Here is a 27876-nt window from a genome sequence, read left to right as displayed (position 1 = left end):
ACCAAAAAAAAAAAAAAGACAAAGCAACCAGCTACAACACAGTAAGCAAGCATAAACTAATACATTAACTTATAGATGGCTCAGAGACAGCAGTCAATATCAAGTCATATAAAGAAACAGGCCATGATCACCTCAACAAGCTCTCAAAACGAAGAATCCAGGGATCTTTTAGATGAAAGTGCATTCCTGGAATAACCAGCTGCAGAATAAAAAAGTTTAATATACTGAACCCTTCAAGACATCATGAAGAAAATGAGGCAATACTCAGAACAAGCCAAGGAACACACAGATAAAGCAACTGAAGAAATCAGAAAGATTATTCAGGAACATAATGAAAAGTTTAATAAGCTGGAAAAATCCATAGACAGATAGCAATCAGAAATTCAGAAGATTAACAATAAAATTACACAATTAGATAACTCAATAGAAAGTCAGAGGAGCAGAACTGAGCAAGTAGAAGATAGAATTTCTGAACTCGAAGATAAATCACTTGGCACTAATATATTTCAAGAAAAATCAGATAAAAGAATTTAAAAAAATGAAGAAACCTTAAGAATCATGTGGGACTCTATCAAAAGAAATAACCTATGAGTGATTGGAGTACCAGAAGAGGGAGGGATAACAGAAAATACACAGAAAATTGTTGAGGGTTTGTTGGCTGAAAACTTCCCTGATATTGTGAAAGATGAGAAGATACCTATCGAAGACGTTCATTGAACTCCACATAAGGTAAATCTTAAAAGAAAGTCACCAAGACATAGTATAATCAACCTTGCCAAAACCAAAGATAAAGAGACAATTATAAGACCAGCGAGGGATAAAGCAAAAGTCACCTACAAGGGAGAGTCAATAAGAATAAGCTTGGACTACTCGGCAGAAACCATGCAGGCAAGAAGGCAACGGGATGACATATTTAAAAAATTGAAGGAAAAAAGTTGCCTGCCAAGAATCATATATCCATCAAAACTGTCTCTTAGATATGAAGGTGAAATTAAGACATTTCCAGAAAAACACAAGTTGGGGGAACTCGTAAGAACCAAACCAAAACTACAAGAAATACTAAAGGGAGCTCCTTGGTTAGAAAATCAATAACATCAGGTATCGACCCAAGACTAGAACACTGGGCAGAGCAACCAGAAGTCAACCCAGACAGGGAAATCCAAAAAAAAAAAAAAAAGGCAAGATTAAAAAAAAAAAAGCCCAACACAGGGTAATGGCGATGTTCTTATATAAAAGAAGACAACATTAAAATAATAAAGAGGGACTAAGAAATGTAATAATACACCTTCCATATGAAGAGGAAGATACAGTGATACAAAGAAATAAAAGTTATAAATTTAGAAAAATAGGGGTAAATAATAAGGTAACCACAAAGGAGACAAACTATCCTACTCATCAAGATAAAATACAAGGGAAAAATACAGACTCAGCAGAAACAAAATCAACAACAACAAATATGAGGAAAGGACAATATATAAAGAAAATCTACTCAGCACTTAAAATCAAGTGGGAAAAAGAAGCTGTCAACACACAAAAAAAGACATCAAAATGATAGCACTAAATTCATACCTATCCATAATTACCCTGAATGTAAATGGACTAAATGCACCAATAAAGAAACAGAGAGTGGCAGAATGGATTAAAAAACAAGATCCATCTATATGCTGCCTACGAGAGACACACCTCAGACTTAGCGACACAAATTAAAACTCAAAGGATGGGAAAAAATATATCAAGCAAACAACAATCAAAAAAGAGCAGGAGTGGCAATATTAATTTCTGACAAAATAGACTTGAAAGTTAAATCCATCAGAAAGGATAAGGAAGGACACTATATAATGATTAAAGGGACAATACACCAAGAAGATATAACCATATTAAATATTTATGCACCCAATGACAGGGCTGCAAGATACATAAAACAAACTCTATCAGCATTGAAAAATGAGATAGACAGCTCCACAATAATAGTAGGAGACTTCAACGCACCACTTTTGGTGAAGGGCAGGACATTCAGAAAGAAGCTCAATAAAGACACGGAAGATCTATAATGCCACAATCAACCAACTTGACCTCGTAGACATATACAGAACACTCCACCCAACAGCAACCAAGTATACTTTCTTTTCTAGTGCACGTGGAACATTCTCTAGAATAGACCACATATTAGGTCATAAAGCAAGCCTTAGCAGAATCCAAAACATTGAAATATGACAAAGCATCTTCTCTGACCATAAGGCCATAAAAGTGGAAATCAATAACAGAAAAAGCAGGGAAAAGAAATCAAACACTTGGAAACTGAACAATACCCTGCTCAAAAGAGACTGGATTATAGAAGACATTAAGGATGGAATAAAGAAATTCATAGAATCCAATGAGAACAAACACACTTCCTATCAGAACCTTTGGGACACAACAAAAGCGGTGCTCACAGGGCAATGTATATCAATAAATGCACTCATCCAAAAAGAAGAAAGGGCCAAAATCAAAGAACTATCTCTACAACTTGAACAAATAGAAAGAGAGCAACAAAAGAAACCCACAGGCGCCAGAAGAAAATAAATAATAAAAATGAGAGCAGAACTAAATGAAATAGAAAACAGAAAAACAATTGAAAGAACTAACAAGACCAAAATCTGGTTTTTTGAAAAACTCAACAAAATTGATAAACCATTGGCCAAACTGACAAAAGAAAAACAAGAGAGGAAGCAAATAACCTGAATAAGAAATGAGATGGGCGATATTACAACAAACCCAAAAGAAGTTAAAAGAAATCATACCAGATTACTATGAAAAACTATACTCAAACAAATTTGAAAACCTAGAAGAAATGGATGAATTCCTAGAAACACACTACCTACCTAAACTAACGCAAACAGAGGTAGAACAACCAAATACACCCATAACAAGAGATTGAAAAGGTAATCAAAAAATTCCCAACAAAAAAAAAACCCTGGTCTGATGGCTTCACTGCAGAGTTCTACCAAACTTTCAGAGAAGAGTTAACACCACTACTGCTAAAGGTATTTCAGAGCATAGAAAAGGATGGAATACTCCCAAACGCATTCTATGAAGCCACCATATTCTTGATACCAAAACCAGGTAAAGACACCACAAGAAAAGAAAATTATATATCCCTCATTAATGTAGATGCAAAAATCCTCAACAAAATTCTAGCCAATAGAATTCAACAATGTATCAAAAAAATAATCCACCATGACCAAGTAGGATTCATACCAGGTATGCAGGGATGGTGCAACATTAGAAAAACAATTAATGTAATCCACACCACATAAATAAAAGACAAGAATCACATGATTTTATCAATTGATGCAGAAAAGGCATTTGACAAAGTTCAACACTCATTCATGATTTAAAAAACTCTCAGCAAAATAGGAATAGAAGGAAAATTTCTCAACATAATAAAGGGCATTTATACAAAGCCAATAGCCAACATCATCCTAAATGGATAGAGTCTGAAAACATTCCCATTGAGATTGGGAACCAGACAAGGATGCCCTTTATCACCACTCTTATTCAACATTGTGCTGGAAGTCCTAGCCAGAGCAATTAGGCTAGATAAAGAAATAAAGGGCATCCAGATTGGTAAGGAAGAAGTAAAATTACCTCTATTTGCAGATGACTTGATCTTATACACAGAAAACCCTAAGGAATCCTCAAGCAAACTCCTGAAACTAATAGAAGAGTTCAGCAGAGCATCGGGATACAAGATAAACATACAAAAATCAGTTGGATTCCTCTACAACAACAAAAAGAACATCAAAGAGGAAATCACCAAATAATTGCCATTTACAGTAGCCCCCAAGAAGATAAAATACCATTTACAGTAGCCCCCAAGAAGATAAAATACTTAGGAATAAATCTTACCAGAGTTGTAAAAGACTTATACAAAGAAAACTACAGTACACTTCTGCAAGAAACCAAAAGGGACTTACATAAGTGGAAGAACATACCTTGCTCATGGATAGGAAGACTTAATATTATAAAAATGTCTATTCTACCAAAAGTGATCTATACATTTAATGCAATTCCGATCCAAATCCCAATGACATTCTTTAATGAGATGGAGAAACAAATCATCAATTTCATATGGAAGGGAAAGAGGCCCCGGATAAATAAGGCATTACTGAAAAAGAAGAACAAAGTGGGAGTCCTTACTTTACCTGATTTTAGAACCTATTATACCGTCACACTAGTCAGAACAGCCTAGTACTGGTACAACAACAGATACATGGATGAATGGAACAGAATTGAGAATCCAGACATAAATCCATCCACATATGAGCAGCTGATATTTGACAAAGGCACCAAAACAGTTAAATGTGGGAAAAGACAGTCTTTTTAACAAATGGTGCTGGCATAACTGGATATCCATCAGCAAAAAAATGAACCAAGGCCCATACCTCACTCCATGCACAAAAACAAACTCAAAATGGATCAAAGACCTAAATATAAAATCTAAAACGATAAAGATCATGGAAGAAATAATAGGGACAACGTTAGGAGCCCTAATACATGGCATAAACAGTACAGAAAACATTACAAAGAACGTAGAAGAAAAACTAGATAACTGGGAGCTCCTAAAAATCAAACACTTATGCTCGCCCAAAGACTTCACCAAAAGAGTAAAAAGACTACCTACAGACTGGGAAAAAGTTTTTAGCTATGACATTTCTGATCGGAGCCTGATCTCTAAAATCTACATGATACTGCAAAAAGACAAATTACCCAATTAAAAAATGGGCAAAAGATATGAATAGACACTTCACTAAAGAAGACATTCAGGTAGCTAACAGATATATGAGGAAATGTTCAGGAGCATTAGCCATTAGAGAAATGCAGATCAAAACTACAATGAGGTTTCATCTCACTCCAACAAGGCTGGCATTAATCCAAAAAACACAAAATAATAAATGTTGGAGAGGCTGTGGAGAGATTGGAACACTTCTACACTGGTGGTGGGAATGTCAAATGGTACAACCACTTTGGAAATTGATTTGGTTCTTCCTTCAAAAGCTAGAAATAGAACTACCATATGATCCAGCAATCCCACTCCTTGGAATATATCCTAGAGAAATAAGAGCCTTTACACGAACAGACACATGCACACCCATGTTCATTGCAGCACTGTTTACCACAGCAAAAACATGGAACCAACCAAGGTGCCCATCAACGGATGAATGGATAAATAAATTATGGTATATTCACACAACAGAATACTACACATCGATAAAGAACAGTGAGGAATCTGTGAAACATTTCATAACATGGAGGAATCTGGAAGGCATTATGCTGAGTGAAATTAGTCAGTTGCAAAAGGACAAATATTGTATAAGACCACTATTATAAGAACTTGAGAAATAGTTTAAACTGAGAAGAAAACATTCTTTTGTGGTTACGAGAGTGGGGAGGGAGGGAGGGTGGGAGAGGGGTATTCGTTAATTAGATAGTAAATAAGAACTACTTTGGGTGAAGGGAAAGACAGCACACAATACAGGGGAGGTCAGCACAATTGGACTAAACCAAAAAGCAAAGAAGTTTCCTAAATAAACTGAATGCTTCGAAGGCCAGCGTAGCAGGGGCAGGGGTCTGGAGACCATGGTTTCAGGGGACATCTAAGTCAATTGGCATAATAAAATCTATTAAGAAAACGTTCTGCATCCCACTTGGAAGAGTGGCATCTGGGGTCTTAAACGCTAGCAAGCAGCCATCTAAGATGCATCAATTGGTCTCAACCCCCCTGGATCAAAGGAGAATGAAAAACACCAAGGACACAAGGTGATTACAAACCCAAGAGACAGGGCCACATGAACCAGCGACTACATCATCCTGAGACCAGAAGAACTAGATGGTGCCCGACTACAACCAATGACTGCCCTGACAGGGAACACAACAAAGCACCCCTGAGGGAGCAGGAGAGCAGTGGGATGCAGACCCCCAAATTCTCATAAGAGCAGAATTAATGGTCTGACTGAGACTGGAAGGACCCCAGTGGTCATGGCCCCCAGACCTTCTGTTGCCCCAGGACAGGAATCATTCCCGAAGCCAACTCTTCAGACAGGAATCGGACTGGAGAAGGGGTTGGAGAGGGATGCTGGTGAGGAGTGAGCTTCTTGGATCAGGTGGACACTTGAGACTATGTTGGCATCTCCTGCCTGGAGGGGAGATGAGAGGGTGGAGGGGGTTAGAAGCTGACGAAAAGAGAGAGTGGAGGGAGAGAGCAGGCTGTCTCATTATCGGGAGAGTAATTGGGAGTGTGTAGCAAGGTGTATATGGGTTTTTGTGTGAGAGACTGTCTTGATTTGTAAACTTTCACTTAATGCACAATAAAAATTATTTTAAAAGTAAAAAAAAAATAAAAGTCACACAAACGTATAACAAAACAAGGAAGAAATACTAAAAACAATTACAGTCCTGGTTTCTGCAACAGGTCAAGCATTCATAGCTGGTATTTACAACTACATTCTTCTACCACCCATTCCATATTCCTTTTACCCTCAGCAAGCACCTCAGCTGATTACGGTTCTTTGCCTGAAGGGTCTGGGCCATTAGTAGTCATGTTAGAATTGTACTTTTCCACTGATTTAAATCACAGGACATGAGAGTACTAAGTGATGTCCTAAAAGATCTTGTGTATTCCAGACATACTGTTCTTTATCTTCATTACGTAATATCAGTCTGATTTCCCCTTGGTAATCAGGATCAATCACATAAACCAATATGGCAACTCCCTTCTTTGCCTGTTGATCCAGAGGCATGAGAAGCCCAAAGTGGCCAGGTGGTATTCTTAACTTCCAGTTCAAGGAAATCAGTGTTGTGTCTCCGGGTGGGACCATTCTTGCTTTTGAAACCAAGACTTCTAGAGCCTCAGAGCATAGGGTCACAGAGAAAGGAAGCAAAAATTTTGTGAGTGGGTCACTAGGGAGAATAATGAGTGGTGCCACTCCCATTTCTACCCCTTGATTCCTGGACCCATGAATCTTGGCTATGGGAGAAAAAGCACCACATACTGGATGCTGGTTTGGAGCATATACAGCCTCCTGGAGAACACGGCCCCAACCTTGCAAGGTATTTCCTCCTAGCTGGTGTCATAGTTGTGTCTTTAGAAGGTCGTTCCATCATTTTATCAAGCCAGCTGCTTCAGGACGATGGGGCACATGGTAAGACCAGTGAATTCCATAAGCACAGGTCCATTACCACACTTCATTTGCTGTGAAGTGAGTCTCTTGATCCAAGGTGATGCTGTGTGGGATGACATGATGGTGGATAAGGCATTCTTTAAGTCCATGGGTGGTAGTTTTGGCAGAAGCATTGCATGCAGGGAAGGCAAATCCACATCCAGAGTTAAGTCCATATCCCATTAAGAACAAAATGCTGCCCTTTCCATGATAGAAGTGGTCCAATATAATCAACTTGCCACCAGACTGCTTGCTGATTGCCCCTAAGAATGGCACCATATCAGGGGCTCACTGTTGGTCTCTACTGCTGGCAGATTGGGTACTCAGCAGTGGCTGTGGCCAAGTCAGCCTTGGTGAGTGGAAGTCTATTTTTCTGAGACCATGCATAACCTCCATCACTGCCACCGAGGCCATTTTGTTCATAAGCCCACTGGGCAATGATGGCAGTGGCTGGGGAAACAGGTTGACTGGTATCCACAGAATGCATCATCCTATCCACGTGATTGTTAAAATCCTCCTCTGCTTAGGTCACCTTTTGGCAAGTATTCACATGAGACACAAATGTCTTAACTTCTTTGGCCAATTCGGAGAGAACTATCCACATACTTCTTCCCCATACCTCCTCTTCACCAATTTCCTAATCGTGTTCCTTACAAGTCCCTGACCTTCGAGCCAAACCACTGGCTACAGCCTATCAATTGGTATACAATTGTACATCTGGCCATCTCTCCTTCCAAGCAAAATGAACAACCAGGTGCACTGCTCAAAGTTCTGCCCACTGGGAGGATTTCCCTTCCCTTCACCACTGTGCTGCAGGGAGGCCCAAGAAAGGGGATGCAGTACTGCCACTGTCAACTTCTGAGTAGTGCCTGTGTATCACACAGGGCCAGCTGTAAGCCAGGCACAAGTTTTCTCTTCCTCAGTCAACTAATCATAAGGAACTCCCCATAAGGTCATGGGTGCAGACTGGGAGAGGGAAGGTAATGTGACAGGCATGACAACCATGGGCATTTGAGCCACTTCCTCATGCAACTTACTTGTGCCTTCAGGTCCTCCTCAAGCCCAATCTCATATATTCTACTTCCATTTAATAATGGAGTGCTGCTGTGCACATCCAACTTTATGACTCTGTGGATCACACAACGACCAGTTCATGATGGGCAGCACAGGCCTCATGGTGACTTGGTGGCCCATGGTTAAGTGTTCAATCTCTATTAAGGTCCAGTAACAAGCCAAAAGTGGTTTCTCCAAAGGAGAGTAGTTATCTGCAGAGGATGGCAGGGCTTTGCTCCAAAATCCTAAGGGTCTGTGTTGTAATTCACCAATAGGGGCCTGTCAAAGACTCAAAACAGCATCTCCACCTGCCACGGACACTTCAGGCACCATTGGATCAGTCAGATCATATGGCCCAACAGGCAGAGCAGCTTGCACGGCAGCCCGAACCTGTTGCAGAGCCTAATTTTGTTCCGGGCCCCACTCAAAACTAGCATCTTTTCAATTCCCTTGATACATAGGCTAGAGTAGCACACCCAAATGAGGGATATATTGCCTCCAAAATTCAAAGAGACCCACCAGGTATTGTGCCTCCTTTTTAGTTGTAGGTGGGGCCAGATGCAACAACTTATCCTTCACTTTAGAAGGAATATCTCAGCATGCCCCACCCCACTGGATCCCTAGAAATTTTACTGAGGTGGAAAATGCCCGAATTTTTGTCGGGTTAATTTCCCATCCTCTAGCACGCAAATGTCTCACCAGTAAGTCTAGAGTCATTGATACTTCTTCCTCACCAGGTCTAATCAACATAATGCCAATAATGTAATGGATCAGTGTGATGTCTTGTGGAAGGAAAAGGAAATCAAGGTCCCTGTGGACTAAATTATGACATAGGGCTGGAATGTTAATATACCCCTGAGGTAGGACAGTAAAAGTACATTGCTGGCCTTCCCAGCTGAAGGCGAACTGATCTTAGTGGTCCTTCAAAACAGGTATGGAGAAAAAGGCATTAGCCAGATCAGTACCTGCATACCAGGTACCAGGAGATGTATTAATTTGCTCAAGCAATGAAACCACATCTGGAACAGAATCTGCAATTGAAGTCACTGCTTGGTTAAGTTTATGACAATCCACTATCATTCTCCAAGATCCGTATGTTTTTTGCTCAGGCCAAATAGGCAAGTTGAATGGAGAAATCACCACCCCTGCATCCTTCAGGTCCTTGATGGTAGCAGTAATCTCTGAAACCCCTCCAGGAATTTGGTATTGATTTTGATTTACTATTTTCCTAAGTAGGGGCAGTTCTAATGGCTTCCACTTGGTTTTTCCTACCATAATACCCTTTACTTGACATGTGAGGGCTCCAGTGTGGGGGTTCTACCAGTTGCTGAGTATGTCTATTCCAATTGTGCATTCTGGAACTAGAGAAATAAATACAGGATGGGTTTGGGGACCCACCATGAGATGGGCCTGAGCTAAGACTCTTTAATAACCTGGCCTCCATATGCCCCTATTCTGGCTGGTGGGCCACTGTGGCATTTTGGGTATCAGTTCAGAGCCAGTGTCCAGTAATCCTTGAAAAGTCTGATTATTTCCTTTTCCTCAATGAATGGTCGCTCTTGTAAAAGGCTGGAGATCCCTTTGGAGAAGGCTGGAAGATTAACAGTATAAATTTTTGGCATTGTAGTGGCATCCTTCCTGAAGGGGACCCAGCCTCCTCTTCATTCAAGGGATTGTGGGCTTGTAAGCTGGCTCAAGTCTAGGAATTTATTGAGGGGGTGTGGCTTTATTCTGGTGATGCAAATTAGACTGCTGTTCACTTGATCTAGAATTCTTCTGCTTGTACAGATCAAGTAGATATTTAGTAGATTTCCCATCTATTTCATTCCTAGGGACACCATGAATAAGTAGCCAATGCATAAATCTATATGAGTCAGACTATTCTGATTAGTACTTTGACTCTGCTATCCACTATGGTAAACATGCCCAGCTTGTCTTTGTCGATTAAGTGCCGCCACTTGGCCTCTACCACCACAAGGTGCAATCAGCCCCATTGTACTTTAAAAAAAAAAAAAAACCATTGCTGTCGAGTTAATTCCAACTCATAGCGATCCTATAGGACAGAGTAGAACTGTCCCGTATGGCTTCCAAGAAGTGGCTGGTGGATTCAAACTGCCAACCTTTTGGTTAACAGCCTTAGCTCTTAACCACTGTGCCACCAGGGCTCCCCATTTTAGTTAGGTGTCTTAATTCAGTTAGGAAGCTTCCACTGTCAAATCTGACTTACATAAAATAGTAATCACAGCAGTCTTCAAGGATGCAGGGGCTCCCTTCACAAATTTGTTGCTCATCGTTGTTGTAAAAGATGGATCCTCTGGGCACTTCATGGATGGGTCTGTGGAGTCAATCTGACAAATCCACTCTAATGTGCCAATAACCCTAAGCATTTGGATACCTTCTTCTACAGTATACCAAGGCAAGTCTGGCATTTCAACTTGGTTTAGTGTAGGCTGCCACTTAATCCATGTTTCAGTGAACCAACCAAAAAAACTATTAGATTCTTTTCTAACCTCTCAAGCTGAAGCACTGAATGAAGAATCCATGCTTAACAGGCCTGTATCAATAAACTCGGGCTGATTCAACTTTATGTTCCTTGCACCATTATCCCACACCCTTAATGGACATTCCCACACATATTCCCCAAGTTTCTGTTTGTATATATTAGAAAAATCAAGCAGTTCTTATGGAGTGTAGTATACCTCCTTATGGATCACACTTTGTACTTCACCTCTTGGGGCTTGCTGGGACTTAACCCTAGTTTGAGGTCTAGGAGCAAAAATGGGGGGTGGGGTGGGTCCTGGGGCATACAGCAATGTCTTGTAAAGCATCTGCCTCAGGCGATGTTCCGGGTAACGCTCCAGGCTCCACCCCAGGCAATATCTCAGACACAACTTAGACACAACTGGGTTAATCTCATCAAATGGGGGTGGGAGGCTTAATGGTGTTACAAAGACAAAGATGGAGTAATCTCTTTAGATGGGAGCAAGAGGGCTGTTTCTCTTGGCAGGAGTGATTCAACAGAATTTAGGAGCAAAATTTCCCCAGCTTCCTGATATCTGTATGTACATCCATATGCCAAGTGTCAGGATGACATTTCTTTCCAATCAATGCCCTTATTTTAACTTCAGACATCATTCAAGATTGGGAATTCAATTGGTGTTGTAATTCAGCCACTCTTACCATAAGACTCTGGCTTTGTTTTTCAGCAATATCAGCTCAGTTACTACAAGAAATAAGGCTTTCTTTCAGGGCACAAGTGGCAACTTTCAGTTCCTTATGCGGCACTTGAGCTGTGACTCTGAAGCCCTGAACTCACCTCTTTCTTTCACCACTTTGTCCAGCGAAAGCAGAACCAACCAGTCAGCTTCCTTATACTTTTCATTCTGACAAAAGTGTAGAAAAGTATCAAATATGCAATCACCCAGAGCCTTGTCGCTCACAAATATTTGATCCATTGGTGGTGATATTTTGTGTATTTCTATTGACACCTCACACCATATATTAGTAGTGCCCTCTTTACTACTGGAGGTAGATTCATCAGGGCCTTTAAGGCTAGCCAAACTGGAGAACCAATTCAGAAAACTCACCCTTACAATTTTGTTCCTCTAGAGCCATTCTTTGTACCAAATATCTTAGGCTGGGTTCTCTAGAGGAGCAAAACCAGTCAAGCATATATATATAGAGAGAGAGAGATTTATTTCAGGGAAATGGCTCACCCAGTTGTGGAGGCTGGCAAGTCCCAAATCCATGGTTCAGGCATCAGGCAGGAGGTTTCTCCTGACTCACATGGTTGCAGGGGCTGACAAACCCAAAATCTGCAGGTGAGACAGCAGGCTGCTACCTCATATGGCTACCAAACCAAAACCAAACCCATAGCAATCGAGTCGATTCTGACTCATAGCGACCCTATAGGACAGAGTAGAACTGCCCCATAGAGTTTCTAAGGAGCGCCTGGTGCATTCAAACTGCCAATCTTTAAGGTGTGCAGCTGTAGCTCTTAACCACTACGTAACAAGGGTTTCCCATATGGATACAGGAGCTGGCAAATTCCAAATCTGCAGGTCTGACAGCAGGCTGCTGGTTCATTTGTCAAGAACCAGAGGTTAGAGGATGTTGAGTCAGATACAGGATCAAGAGAGGGTGAGCTTTGCCACAACATCCATATACAGGCATACCTCATTTTATTGTGCTTTGCTTTATTGCACTTCACAGATGCTGCGTTTTTTACAAATTGAGTGTTTGTGGCAACCCTGCATCAAGCAAGTCTATCAGTGCCATTTTCACAAAAGCATGTGCTCACTTCGTGTCTCTGTGTCACAATTTGGTAATTCTCACAATATTTCAAACTTTTTCATTATTAGTATATATGTTATGGTGATCAGTAATCAGCGATCTTTCATGTTACTATTCTAATTGTTTTGGGACATCACGAACCACACCCAAGTAAGACAGCAAACTTAATTGATAAATGTTGTGTGTGTTGTGACTGCTCCGCCAACCAACCATTCTCCCATCTCTCTCCCTCTCTTTGGGCTGTCCTATTCCCCAAGACATGACAATATAGAAATTAGGCCAATTAATAACCCTACAATTGCCTCTAGCTGTTCAAGTGAAGGGAAGAGTTGCACGTCTCTCACTTTAAATCAAAAGCTAGAAATGATTAAGCTTAGTAAGAAAGGCACATCAGAAGCCAAGACAAGCTGAAAGCTAGGCCTCTTGCACCAAACAGTCAAGTTTGAATGCAAAGGAAAAGTTCTTGAAGGAAATTAAAGTGCTACTTCAGTGGACATACAAATGATAAGAAAACAAAACAATCTTATTGCTGATATGGAGAAAGTTTTCGTGGTCTGGATAGAAGGTCAAGCCAGACACAACATTCACTTAAGCCAAAGCCTAATCGAGAGCAAGGCCCTAACTCTCTTCAATTCTATGAAGGCTGAGAGAGGCGAGGAAGCTACAGAAGAAAAGTTTGAAGATAGCAGAGGTTGGTTCATAAGGTTTAAGGAAAGAAGCTGTCTCCATAACATAAAAGTGCAAGGTGAGGCAGCATGTGCTGATGTAGAAGCCGCAGCAAGGTATCCAGAAGGTCTAGCTGAGATAATTGGTGAAGGCGGCTACACTAACAACAGGTTTTCAATGTAGACAAAACAGCCTTCTGTTGGAAGAAGATGCCATCTGAGACTTTCATAGCTACAGAGGAGAAGTCAATGTCTGGCTTCGAAGCTTCAAAGGACAGGCTGACTCTCTTGTGAGCCCACCCAGTGCCGTGGAGTCAATTCCGACTCATAGCGACCCTATAGGACAGGGTAGAACTGCCCCATAGAGTTTCCAAGGAGCGCCTGGCGGATTCCAACTGCCGACCCTTGGGTTAGCAGCTGTAGCACTTAACCACTACACCCCCAGGGTTTCCCTCTTGTTAGGTAGGGTCTAATTCACCCGGTGACTTTAAGTTGAAGCCAATGCTTATTTACCATTCTGAAAATCCTTGGGCCCTTAAGAATTGTGCTCGACCTACTCTGCCTGTGCTGTATAATTGGAACAATAAAGCCTGGATGACAGCACATCTGTTTACAACACAGTTTATTAAATACTTAAAGTCCACTATTGAGACTTACTTCTTAGAAAAAAAAGATTCCTTTCAAAATAGTACTGCTCATTGACAACGCACCTGGTCACCCAAGAGCTCTGATGGAGATGTACAAGGAGATTAACGTTTTCTTCATTCCTGCTTACACAGCATCCATCCTGCAGCATGTGGATCAATGAGTAATTTCAACTTTCAGCTCTTATTATTTAAGAAACACACTTTGTAAGGCTATAACTGCCATAGATAGTGATTCCTCTAATGTATCTGGGCAAAGTAAATTGAAAACATTCTGGAAAGGATTCACTGTTCTAGATGCCATTAAGAACATTCATGCTTCATGGAAGGAGGTCAAAATAATAAAACTAACAGGAGTTTGGAAGTTGATTCCAACCCTCTTGGATGACTTTGAGGGGTTCAAGACTTTAGTAGAGGAAGTAACTGCAAATGTGGTAGAAACAGCAAGAGAACTAGAGTTAGAAGTAGAGATTAAAGATGTGACCAAATTGCTGCAATCTCATGATAAAACTTAAACAGATGAGGTGCTGCTTCTTATGGATGAGCAAAGCAGGTGGTGTCTGGAGATGGAAACTATGCCTGGTGAAGATGCTGTGAACACTGTTGAAATGACAACAAAGGATTTAGAGTATCAACATAACCCTAGTTAATATGGCAGTAGCAGGGTTTGAGAGGATTGATTCCAATTTTGAAAGAAGTTCTACATGGGTAAAATGCTATCAAACAGCACTGCATGCTACAGAGAAATCTTTCATGAAAGGAAGAGTAAATAGACACAGCAAACTTCATTATTGTCTTAAGAAATTACCACTGCCATCCCAACCTTCAGGAACCATCGCCCTGATCAAGCAGCAGCCATCAAGATCGAGGCAAGACCCTCCTCCACCAGCAAAAAGATTACAACTCGCTGAAGGCTCAGATGATGGTTAGCGTTCTCAGCAATAAAGTATTTTCTAATTAAAGTATGTACTTTTTTTTTTAAGCATAATGCTATTACACACTTAATAGACTATGGTATAATGTAAACATAACTTTTATATGCATTAAACTCATTGCCTTTCAGTTGATTCCGACTCATAACAACCCTATAGGACTGAGTAGCACTGCCCCATAGAGTTTCCTAGGAGAACCTGGTGGATTTGAACTGCCGACCTTTTGGTTAGTAGACATAACTCTTAACCCCCCAAGGAAAAGTCTCTCTCAACTGTTTGGCTACTCATGACAGATCACATCATGGACGATGATTACATCTGCCAAATCAATGAGAATCACGGTCAAGCCAAGCTGGCACACAATCTTAACCATCACTTTCAGTTACCTTCCAGCTGGGATTCTCTAAGCCCTCTCCTACATGCACCAGAGGTGAGGAGAAGGGCCACACAAGGGGTAGTAGGGAGGGCCCAAGCTCAGAACCAAGCATTCCTAAGTTTGCTTTCTAAATGAATCCCACTTACTACCTTGCTACTCATGTCACATCAGATGACAAAGCTCCAAGTCTTGGTTCTATTTCTAACTGATCCCACTTACTTCTACCTTACTACTCGTGTCACATCAGATGGCAAAGCTCCAAGCCTTGGTTTCATGGTGCCTACACTATGTAGGATGTTGGGAAAGATTTGAGATAATGTGTGTAAAGTACCTGAAGCATATAGTAGGAACTCAGTAATTTGTAGTTATTATCAAAAGCACTTTTACAACCAGAAATATGAACAGGGGAAAAAATCCATAAATGAACCACAAGCATGTATGGGAATTTAATATATGATACAGGTAGCATCTCTACTCAGTGAGGTGGAAACGAACTATTCAATAAGTGTTGTCAGAACAACCGATTGCTATTTGTTTTGGAGCGTAGAGGAGGGAATAGTTAAATTCATAAATCTCTCATCAGACTATAATAAATTCTAGATAGACCACCAGGAGTTCAAAATTAAAAAATGAAACAAGTACTAGAAGAAAATATGGGTGGATAGTTTTAAAGTCTTAGAGGAAAGAGATGTTTTCTAACCATGTCATTAAAAATACTAAAAGCCATGAAAGAGAAAAAATTAATCACAATAAAAACCTACTTTGCAAAAAACAAAGATTAAATGAAATACAACATATACAACAAAGAGTTAACTGTCAACAAACATTTGTGAAGGGCCTACTGCATACTGGTATTCCTAACAGTATTCCTACATTTCTAACATTCAAAGAGCTCTCACCATTCAGTTCTTTAAAATGAGCCCCCAGTAGAAAAATGTACAAAGAAATAAACACAATTCATAAAACCAAACGGCGACTAACAGTCAAACAAATGCAAACAAACACAATATATAAATTTTCTACTACCTAAACACCACCACTCCACTGTCAGTTTGTCATACTGTAGTGACTCATGTGTTGCTGTGATGCTAGAAGCTATACCATTGGTAGTTCAAATACTACCGTCGGGTCACCAATGGTGGACAGGATTCATTGGAGCTTCCAGACTAAGACAGACTACAGAGAAGGACCTGGAAGTCTACTTCTGAAATTCGGCCAGTGAAAACTTTATGAATAACAGTGGAACACTGTCTGATATAGTGCTGGAAGATGAGCCCCTCAGGTTGGAAGGCACTCGAAATATGACTAGAGAAGAGCTGCCTCCTCAAAGTAGAGTCAATCTTAATGACGTGGATGGAGTCAAGCTTTCAGAACCGTCATTTGCTGATGTGGCACAACTCAAAATGAGAATAAATAGCTGCAAACATTCATTAATAATCAGAATGTGGAGTGTACTATGTATGAATCTAGGAAAACTGGAAATTGTCAAAAATGAAATGGAACACATAAAGATCGACATCCTAGGCATTAGTGAGCTGAAATGGACTAGTATTGGCCATTCTGAATTGGGCAATCATATGGTCCGCTCTACCGGGAATGACAAATTGGAGTGCTATCGTGTTCATTGTTAAAAAGAACATTTCCAGATCTATCCTGAAGTACAACATTGTCCGTGATAGGATAATATCTATATACCTACAAGGAAGACCAGTTAATATAGCTATTATTCAAATTTATGCACCAAACACCAATGCAAAAGTTGAAGAAATTAAAGATTTTTACCAACTCCTTCAGTCTGAAATATATCAAACACACAATCAAGATGCACTGATAATTACTGTGATTGCAATGCAAAAGGTAGAAACAAAGAAGAAGGATCAGTAGTTGCAAAATATGGCTTTGGTGATAGAAACAACACCAGGGATCACATGATAGAATTTTGCAAGACTAAAGACTTCTTCAGTGCAAATGCCTTTTTTCAACAACATAAACAGCCACTATACACATTGTCTTAGTTATCTAGTGCTGCTAAAACGGAAATACCACAAGTGGATGGCTTTAACAAAGAGAAATTTATTCTCCTACAGTCTAGGAGGTTAGAAGTCCAAATTTAGGGTGGTATCTTTAAGGGAAGGCTTCCTCTCTCTGCTGGCTCTGGGGAAGGTCCTTGTCATCAATCCTCCCCTGCTCTAGGAGCTTCTCAGCACCTGGACGCAAAGGACACATGCTCCTGGCTCTACTTTCTTGGTTGTATGAGGTCCCCATGTCTCTCTGCTCACTTCTCTCTTTTATATCTCAAAAGAGATTGGATTAAGATACCACCTAATCTTGTTGATTGAGTCCTGCCTCATTAACACAGCTGCCTCTAATTCTGCTTCATCAACATCATAGAGGTAGGATTTACAACATATAGGGAAATCACATCAGATGACAAAATGATGGACAGTCACATATACTGGAAATCAAGGCCTAGCCAAGCTGACACATATTTTGGGGTGGCCACAATTCAATCCACGACACACATGTACCTCACCACACAGAATACACAGGAATCAAATTGACTACATCTGTGGAAAGAGACAATAGAAAAGCTAAATATCAGTCAGAACAAGGCCAGGGGGTGACTGCGGAACAGACCATCAATTGCTCATATGCAAGTTCAAGTTGAAGCTGAAGGAAATTAAAACAAGTCCATGAGAGCCAAAATAAGACCTTGAGTATATCCCACCTGGATTTAGACACCATCTTAAGAATTAGATTCAATGCATTGAATGTTAATGACCAAAGACCAGAAGAGTTATGGGATCACATCAAGGAAATATTAAATGAAGAAAGCGAAAGGTCATTAAAAAGAGAGAAAAGACCAAAATGGATATCAGAAGAGACTCTGAATTTGCTTTTGAACAAAGACCAGCTAAATTGAATGGAAGAAATGATGAAGTAAACAGGCTGAACAGAAGATTTAAAATGGTGCCTCAAGAAGACAAAGTATTATAATGACATGTGGAAAGACCTGGAGTTAAAAACCAAAAGGTAACACACTCAGCATTTCTCAACCTGAAAGAATGAAAGAAAAAATTCAAGCCTTGAGTTACAATATTGAAGGGTTCTATGGGCAAAACACTGAACAACACAGGAAGCATCAAAAGAAGATGGAAGGAATTCACAGAGTTACTGTACCAAAAAAAACTGGTCAATGTTCAACCATTTCGGGAGGTGGCATATGATCAAGAACCAGTGATATCAAAGGAAGAAGTCCAAGATGCACTGAAGGCATTGGTGAAAAACAAGGTTCCAGGAATTAGCGGAATACTCATTGAAATGTTTCAACAAACTGATGCAGTGCTGGAGGTGCTCACTCCTCTATGCCAAGAAATTTGGAAGATAGTTAGCTGGCCAACCAACAGGAAGAGATCCATATTTGTACCCATTCCAAAGAAAGGTGATCCAACAGAATGCAGAAATTATCAAACGATATTATCAATATCATATGCAAGTAAAATTCTGAAGATCATTCAAAAGCGGTTACAGAAATACCTCGACAGGGAACTGCCAGAAATTCAAGCCGGATTCACAAGAGGACATGGAACAAGGGATATCATTGCTGATATCTGACAGATCTTGGCTAAATGCAGACAATCCAGAAAGATGTTGACCTGTGTTTTATTGACTTTGCAAAGGCATTCAACTGCATGGATCATAGCAAATTATGGATAACATTCCAAAGAATGGGAATTCTAGAACGCTTAATTGTGCTCATGAGGAACCTGTACATAGAACAAGAGGCAGTTGTTCGAATACAACAAAGGGATACTTCATGGTTTAAAGTCAGGAAAGGTGTGTGTCAGGGTTGTATCCTTTCACTATACTTATTCAATCTGTATGCTGAGCAAATAATCCCAGAAGCTGGACTATATGAAGAATGAAGCATCAGGATTGCAGGAAGAATCATTAACAACCTGCAATATTCCGATGATACAACCTTGCTTGCTGAAAGTGAAGAGGACTTAAAGTACTTACTGTTGAAGATCAGAGACTGCAGCCTTCAGTATGGATTATACCTCAACATAAAAAAAAAAAAAAAATCCTCACAACTGTACCAATAAGCAACATCATGATAAATGGAGAAATATTGAAATTGTCAAAGATGTCGTTTTACTTGGATCCACAATCAACACCCATGGAAGCAGCAGTCAAGAAATCAAATGAGGTATTGCACTGGAAAAATCTGTGGCAAAAGACTTCTTTAAAGTGTTAAAAAGGAAAGATGTCACTTTGAGAACGAAGGTGTGCCTGACCCAAGCCATGTTATTTTCAATTTCCACATATGCGTGCGAAAGCTGGACAATGAAAAAGGAAGACTGAAGAAGAATTGATGCCTTCGAATTTTGGTGCCAGTGAAGAATATTGAATATACCACAGGCTGCCAGAAGAATGAACAAATCTGTCTTGGAAGAAATGCAGCCAGAATGCTCTTTAGAAGTGAGGATGGCAAGACTTCATCTCACATATTTTGTGCGTGTTATCAGGAGGGACCAGTCCCTGCAGAAGGACATCATGCTTGATAAAGTAGAGGGTCAGCAAAAAAGAGGAAGACCCTCAACCAGATAGACTAACACACTGACTGCAACAATGGGCTCAAGCATATTAACAATTGTGAGGATGGCACAGGACCAGGCAGTATTTCGTTCTGTTGTACATAAGGTCACTATGAGTCAGAACTGACTCAATGGCACATAACAACAATCAGTAAAAAACAAAAAAGATTAACAAAACCCAAGGTGTGGCATTCTTGTGCAGTAAAAGGACCCTTTCAGGGGACAATTTGATATCATGCATCGAAATGATAAAAGTGCAAAACCTTTGACCTTGTAAAAAGGTGTATCTACAAAGATGTTAATTGACATTTGTTTATGATAAAGAAAAATTGGAAACAACAACCTAAATGAACACCAACAGCAGACTCACCAAGTAAATTATGATAGTCACGGAACACTCTGTAACCTTGTAAACCAGCCATTCTACTTCTGAGGCTGAGATTACAGGGACTTTCACTACCTACATTCTACACTTCTATATCTGAACATTTTACAATGGGCATGTGGTAACTTTGTAATCAGAAAAAGATGTTAAGAGATAAGATACCTATAAAATATGATTTTTATAAATATGAAAAATGTCCACAACATAGGGTTGAGTGAAAAAAAGAAATTATAAACAATAGGATACCACTTATATAAAAGTGTATGCTCATAGGAAGTTCATCAAAATGTTAATACCTGGGGAATCTTGGTTTGTTTAATTTCCTTTGTACTTTTATGTATTGTCTGAAAAATTTTAAGTGAGCACTAACATTTTTACAAAAAAAAAAAACAAAACTTCTCTCTCACTTCACTGCTCACCCACTCCCACCTCCAGGAAAATACCTGTAATATGCAATGAGTTACTTTTGGTCATATATTTTTAGTTTACTGTTGTACCCTCATGCTGGCACTGTGCCTGGTACATAGTAACTCCAAAAGAATAGTTTTTTTTTTTTTGAATGGCTGAAAAATGAAGGACAACTCTGGTCGTCATATATCTGGAGAGATCCCCACCCGCCTCAGCAGTTCTGCCAGCTGCTTTGAGAAACACCTGAGCTTCCCATTTGTATCCAGACACCAGACTCTAAGTCACTTCAGACTCGTTCTAATAGGATCCTTGGATCCCTCCTGGAACCCCACCATTGCCTCTCACCGATATTGGATTCTGGTCTGTGCCCTCATCCCCAAACTCTCGGAATACACAAGAGGCAATCCAAGTGGAGGGCACCAAAGGGGAGGTGGGGCAGGGTGGGGAGCCACCATCACCATCACCATCATTATCCCAGAGTGCTCATTCTGTACCAGGTACACTGTACTTCAGCTGCATTATTTGTTAGTCAATACCCTGATTTAATAGATGAGAACGCTTAGAGAGAAGTAGGCTCCATGGCTCCAAGGTCTATGCTCTTAACCACTACTGTCCAAAGGAGGGGCAGAGAGCCAAGAGGCCATGGCCCCATCCACAAGTACCACTCTAGGGGCATAGGGAAGGAATCTGACAAGGGGGAGCATCTTTGAGCAGGACCCTTGGAAAACGATGGAAAGGCTCAATTTTGCCCACTGTGTGGGGGTGGTGGAGGGGTAAAGAGGGCGCATCCAATGAACTCTAGGGACCCAATCCAGAGAAGAGGCTGCACATGCCCAGAATGGACAACCTCCATGCTCTGGGATGGAGGCAGGGGGGCTTGTGAATGACGCCCTTGCTGTCTACCCTCCCCAGGCTGGGGAGGCAAGGAGGTGGCTGTCCTGTGCTTTGTCCCAACATCTCAGGCAGGAAGATTCCCAAGTTGACAGGTAAGCCCTGAGGGCCCAGCATCTAGGTGGAGATACAGTGGCTTAGAGCCGGGCCAACCCCTGGGCAGTGTCCTCAGTCTAAGACCCACTCTGGCCTGGCCACACACAGGGTCCACTTGCTGGATTGGCTGTGCCTGAGATCTACAGACTACCTGAGTCCAGGTTTTAGCTCAGAATCCACCACTGACGTTCAGACAGCATGAGTCCTGCAGGCTTCAGCATGAGAGGAACCACAGAGCAGGTCAGGAACAAGGCAGGGCAAGAATGAACCTGGAGCATAAAGAATCTGCTAAGGTTGGGCATTAAGGGAGTTTTGAAGATCAGATTGATTAGCCTAGGGGTTCTTGGCTTTCTCTAAAGAAGATCTTAGCAGAGGAAACTTCTCTTCAGACAAAAGATAAAATGGAGCCCCAGGTAGAAAGCACACTTGCCTACTCCCAAGGAGGCAAAGGCTTGGGGGCTGAGATCTGTGTGCGCCAGCTCTATGTGTGCTCACTCTGAGAGAAGCCAAGGAGGCTGCCCAGTTCCTGCCCTCCAGAAGCACACAGTCAGGTGGGAGAAAGGACTCCCACAGAGGAAAGTCAGAGGGCTGAGTCTCACATCACCAGCTGGAGGTCAGAGTGGCTTCTTAGAGGAGGGGGCTGGAGACAGTTTCAGGAAGGTCTGAAGTTTCACCCTGGGAAACAGGCAAAGTCAACTTAGAAATCCAGGGAAGATACCACCGTTAAGAGAAGTCTGAGACTGGTCCCTGCCAACAGGGGGGCCAAGTCCATTTGGCCAGAGCAGGAGCAATGATGAAAGAGGGTATGCGAGAGGTGGCAAGGGCAGACCTGGGGAACTGCCAAGAAATGGTGGAGATAATTATTTACTAATTCTGCTTGGACTGGGGAAATTCGTGATGAATCGCTCAGCCTCGTGCTCCTGTGGCAGCCTATGCCACACCAGCCCTGCCTCCCCAGCTCACAGCACTCAGTTACTAGTGGACCCTGTGGACCAGGCTCTCAGCAGACATAGAAGGGGGAATCAACACTCACACAGCTAGTGTTTTGGCCACCCTGGGCAACAGCATAGGGCAGCCAGGGGACAGCCCCCAGAGGGGGTCACAATGGCTCACTTTCTGGGAGATCAGGCCAATGGAGTGGGGCCCAGTACAGGCCCAGGGCCGCAGGCAGAGGAGGATGAGTGCAAACCCTGGTGGCAGGTGATGGGAAACCTCTGAGGAGCTTTACAAAGGCCTGGCCTGGCACTGGCCAGATGGGGGCAGAGGATGAGGAAGAAGAAGGGGAAGAGGCTTGGCAGTGGGATCACACAATGGAGGCATAGTGGTGAGGCAGGGGCTGTGGGCATGAAGAGGAGATCACAGAATCAAGAAACAGTTCAGAAACAGAATGAGTGGCACCACCACCCACCCAGGCTGGAAACCTGGGCCTTTTTTGTCCCTTTCCCATTTCACCCCTGAGAAGGGGCTTTCCATGGGAGGGGCAGCAGACTTGGGGAAGGATATGTGGGCAAAGCCTGAGCCTGGACCTGCTGAGCGTTATTTGGCAGGACATGCACTACTGTGCATGGTCCCCTCTCCTAGCACATCTTATCAACCTGCCTGTGTCTTCCTCAATGCCATATCCCTGGAGCTGAGTTCCAAGAACAGGATGGCACACAGTAGGAGTGCAGTTTGAACTGACTGAGTGATTGAGGGATGCCCAGCCAGCAGCTGGCGGGCTCTCTCTGGAGCTTGGGAGAGAGAGCTGGGAGTCATCAGCAAGAATCGCAGCAGCCTCCCTGACAGGGCTGACCTTCTGTCAGGCACATTCTAAGAGCTCTACGTGGATTAACTCCTTCAGGCCTCACAACCACCCTAGGAGGTTAGACTCCTCTCATCCTCAGTTTACAGGTGAGGAAAGTGAGTCACAGAGAGGTCACAACCTGCTGGGAAGTGGTAGAGCCAGCAATGAACCCAGGCAGAGTGGCCTTCTTAATCACTATGCTGTATGAATCAAGGCCAAGACTAGAAAAGAGAGAGTGTGCAAGGGGAGACTTGAAAAGGGGCATGAACAGAGCCCAGGGCAATAGCCACAAGCATGGAGCAGCCGGCGAAGAAGCCATCAATGAGGAGGGAAGAGGAGCAGAAGGAAACCAGGAGCATTGCCCAGCACAGGACAGGCTCAGTATGTGCTGGAATTAGTCCACGAAGGAATGAGTACGTGACAGCTAAAGGAATGGGGGTAATGATGACACCACAAAGCAGAGAGTTGGAGGAAAACAGCGCTGATGGTCAGCGGTGACCCGGCAGAGAGCTGGGAGGGCCCCAGATTTGGAATCCATTCAAAGCTGCCAACCACGACCCAGCCCAGCTCAGTGGGCCTGGTACTCAGCCTGTCAAGGCCGGGTGAAAGGGGCCTCAATTCACTTTGCAGGCTGCAAATCAGTCCCTTTCTCTCCATCCACTGGGACCCTTACTCTATGCCAAGTTCTTTCAAGTATGGAAAGGATTTGCTCCCCAAACTGTCCACAGATATTTCCAAGGCTCACACTGTAAGATGCTGCCTATTTATAACCAGAAATTCCTCCATCACCAAACTGAACAAGGAAGAATGGCAACTCCATACTGCCTTTGATTTTGTTTTAAATAAGAAGAGCTCAGGATTGAGTCCTTGTCTGTATCCAAGTTACTCCTTTTCCCCATATATGGCCGGATCCACTGTTTGCCAAGACAAGCCATGTTTTCCTTATTAAGCAATATACAAAGTTAGCAAACAGAGCCCGCTCACTGCCCAGTCCCAACTATCACAGCTGAGCAAGGGCCTGACGAGGCTGTAGTGCATCACAGGGCCCAGCAGCGGTGGGGGTACAGACCAGGACCCTTGGCTAGGAGTCAGAGACCCTATTCCAGTCTGCCCCACCACTGACAGGCGCTAGGCATCAACAACAGTAGTACCTACTGGATGTCAGGTTCCTAATCACCCTAAGTGTTGTTATTATTATCCTCATCATACAGATAAGCAAAGTGAGGCATCGAGAGGCCACATAATTTGTTCACAGTCACCCAGTTGGGATGGCAGAGGTGGAGAAGCACCCACTTCTGTATGACTTCTTCACCCACCTTTTCTCTTCCTCCATGCATCTTCTCCCCTCTCTTGGCCTTGGTTTACCCGTCTGTAAACTGAGATGGTTGGACAAACAAGCTCTCAAGCCCTCTCACATTGCTTTCCAATGTGCCCTTTGGTCACAGTCTGGAGCAGAAGAAGGGTTTTTAGAAAACACAGACCCCACCCCCTACCCTCCAGCAGACAGAGCCCCTAGGTAGCAGCGTGGAGCAAGCAGGGGTCCTCCGCCATCTGTCTGGAACTCAGAATAGAGGGTTGGTCCTTCCTGCTCAGTGCCTCTGGCTCACAGGATTTTCCCAACATTCAGGGTCCCCCTCCAGGAGGCAATCTGCCATGCACAGATCACCACACCCACAGTGTCTGGGCCTCAGCCTGCCGGTTTCAGGCCTCTGGCATGTGACACCTAGGCTGCAGGAGCTGAGGGGTGGGCTGTGGGACTGAATGGAGGAAGCTGATAGCTCCAGCCATCCTCCCTAGTGGACGGATCCAGTGTGGCCCTGAAAGCCATCAGACCCACGTTCTACTCAGCGTCTTTGGGGCTCACTTCTCCAAGTGACCCACCACTCCTCAGAACCACCTGGGGTAGGTGCCTGGTTGAGCCTGTGGGCTTCAGGGCTCAGCCCAGACTTCTAAACTTGACTGTCTGGGGTGGGGCCCAGAACTTGCATGCTCAACCAGCACCCCAAGATTGTATGATGGTCATTGATGAGACCCACTGCCCTAGGACCAGACATTCTGGCTTCTCACCTGCCCCTCCTCCCTCTCATCTTTATTCCCCTTTCCACCTCCTCATCCTCTATATACATGACCCTGAAACATGCAGCCTACGGAAGCCCCACAAAATGCTACATGTCTGTGTGGTACAGTGAATTCTTAATATGGCCCTTCTATGGGAGCCATAGTCTTTGCAACTCCCACCAAACGAGCCATCCCAGAGGTAGGAAGAGAGGATCTCACCACAACCAAGAAAGAAGAGCCAAGAGTGGAGTACATCCTCTGGACCCAGGATCCCCACACTGAGAGCTCCTGGAGCCAGAATACTGCGAAGAAGAGTTGTAACATCGAAGATGGCAAGAGACAGTGGCAGCAGAGGCAGGAGACTGGCCAGAGATGGCATGGTGGGCTTCCCAGCCCATGGAGGGAGAAAGCTGAGTGCTTTCAGTCAGAAGGCTTGCTGGTGGAATAGGGTGCCTCCGGGCACGTGGTGGCGCTAGGTTTGCCGACCCACCAAGCTAGAGCTGAGCACCTTCAGGCCAAGGCTCACTGGTGGAGTAGGGTGCCTCTGGGTACTTATTGGCAGAGTTAAAAGAGTTTTGTAACATTTGCCTGAGCAGGGCAGAGGCCAAGCCAAGAGGCAGCGGAGCTGAGGGTCAGACGGAGGCCTGTCTGCAGGCACAGCTGAGAAGAGGCTCTCCTGATGGAAGAACTGTATCCTGAACATCCTGAACCTGAATTGTTACCTATTATTTCCCTAATAAATCCCATAACTATGAGTACAGTCTGTGAGTTTTGTACGGCCACTGCAACAAACTACGAAACCCAGCAGAGAAGTAGAGAGTGCTGTGGGAGGGACAGTTGGTGTCAGAATTGGTAAAAACAATTGGAGGGTAGAGGCATGTCTGGCCTCCGCCTCATAGGAATCAGCCTTGGGCTGTTGATCTTGATTCTCCTTCCCCCTTGTAAAGTTAGATGAGAAGGCCAGACGCCCTTGTCACACAATTTTTACACTGTGCCTTTAGTTTATAAGTTGCACTTTTTAGTGTTTTTCACATTACTCTGGCAGGAATGTTGGCGGTGGTGGTTGCTGGGGAGTCAGTTCCGATTCATGGTGACCCCATGTGTGCAGAGTAGAACTGCTCCATAGGGTTTTCAAGGCTGTGACGTTTCAGAAGCAGATTGCCAGGCCTATCTTCTGTGGCACCTCTGGGTGGGTTCGAACCTCCAATCTTTCAACTAGTAAGCAAGTGCTTAAACATTTGTACCACCCAGGTACCTCTGGCAAGAATAAAGACAATTAACCTACACTGCTGTTGTTGTTGTTGTGGGGTGCCGTGCTGCACTACAAGCTGCCTTTCATACCCCCAGAAACTACAGCATCTTAATCCACACGGGGGTGAAAAGTCGACCCTCTTCTAACCACACCTTCTTGGGAACCCACCTTCTTCTGGTATATGTTCTTTCAAGGTTAACATCAATAGCTATCAGTTAGACGAATAAAGAACCTTAAATGAATATATGAATGCATAAACAACCTTTAAACAACCCAGTCTCAAGCAGCTGATTTGCTTCACATTGGTAAAATTTTAAAAGATTAGCAAATGTTCCAAGAAATGACTCTTATCCTTGGATTGCAAAAGTATTTTAATCCATGATGACAGTTTGTCTTGTATCATAACCTGTCATATCTTTTCCAACCAGCCATGGACTGTGTGCTGTGGTTCTCTAAAGACACCTCGTCTCACACTGCAACCCACCAGAGTTCAGACCCATTTCTTGGAGCTCAGTCCCCATCCCCATGCAGCTCATCACCACCCAAATTATGTCAGACAACCTGCCTTCTTTTCTGTTCTGAATTAGGACAAAAATGGTATCATCTTAATTAGTATAGTAGTATTCTGGTAAATTTGGCAAAATTGTCAAAGGATAGAAAAGTGTATTAAGTAAAACAGGGAAGCCACAGCCCCAGTGTAGACACTATGTGCAGCTGGAACAGCCCCCTCTGAGGAGACGCCCGTGGCCTTCAACCCTCTGCCGGCCCATTTGAAGTCACTGAGTACTAACCAGCTCACACAGTTCAGTTCCAGCTAAATTACTGAGGGGTCAGCAGAGTTGGGTCGCCCTCAGTACCACTCTCCTCAGCTCCTGGAACATCTCTGCCTGGCTCCCACAGCCACCTCCCTCCACCCTAAACCATCTTACCTATTGGTGCCTGATCACCTTTCTTTAATTTTTTATCTTAGCTTATCAAAAATAGTAGCATACCTCACTGCTTAATGCCAGCAAGAGCTCTCTTTCAGCAGAGGTGAAATTTCCATCCTCCTGAGACCTTGCCCCTACCTGCTTTTCCAGACACAGTCTCCTATTACACTTCAGTCCATCATCTGAACTCCTGCCTGGCCCCTTGACAAGCTCCCAGCTTCTATCTTCTTAAATTAGTTCAAGACTGTCCTTCTGCCTGGAAGGCTCTCAACCCCAACTTTACAGGACCAAATCCCTTCCCCAAATGTCAAGAC

This window comes from Loxodonta africana, chromosome 2 (genome assembly GCF_030014295.1).
Source record: "Loxodonta africana isolate mLoxAfr1 chromosome 2, mLoxAfr1.hap2, whole genome shotgun sequence".
NCBI classification, from domain to species: Eukaryota; Metazoa; Chordata; class Mammalia; order Proboscidea; family Elephantidae; genus Loxodonta; species Loxodonta africana.
Note: the sequence above shows the minus strand (reverse complement) of the source record.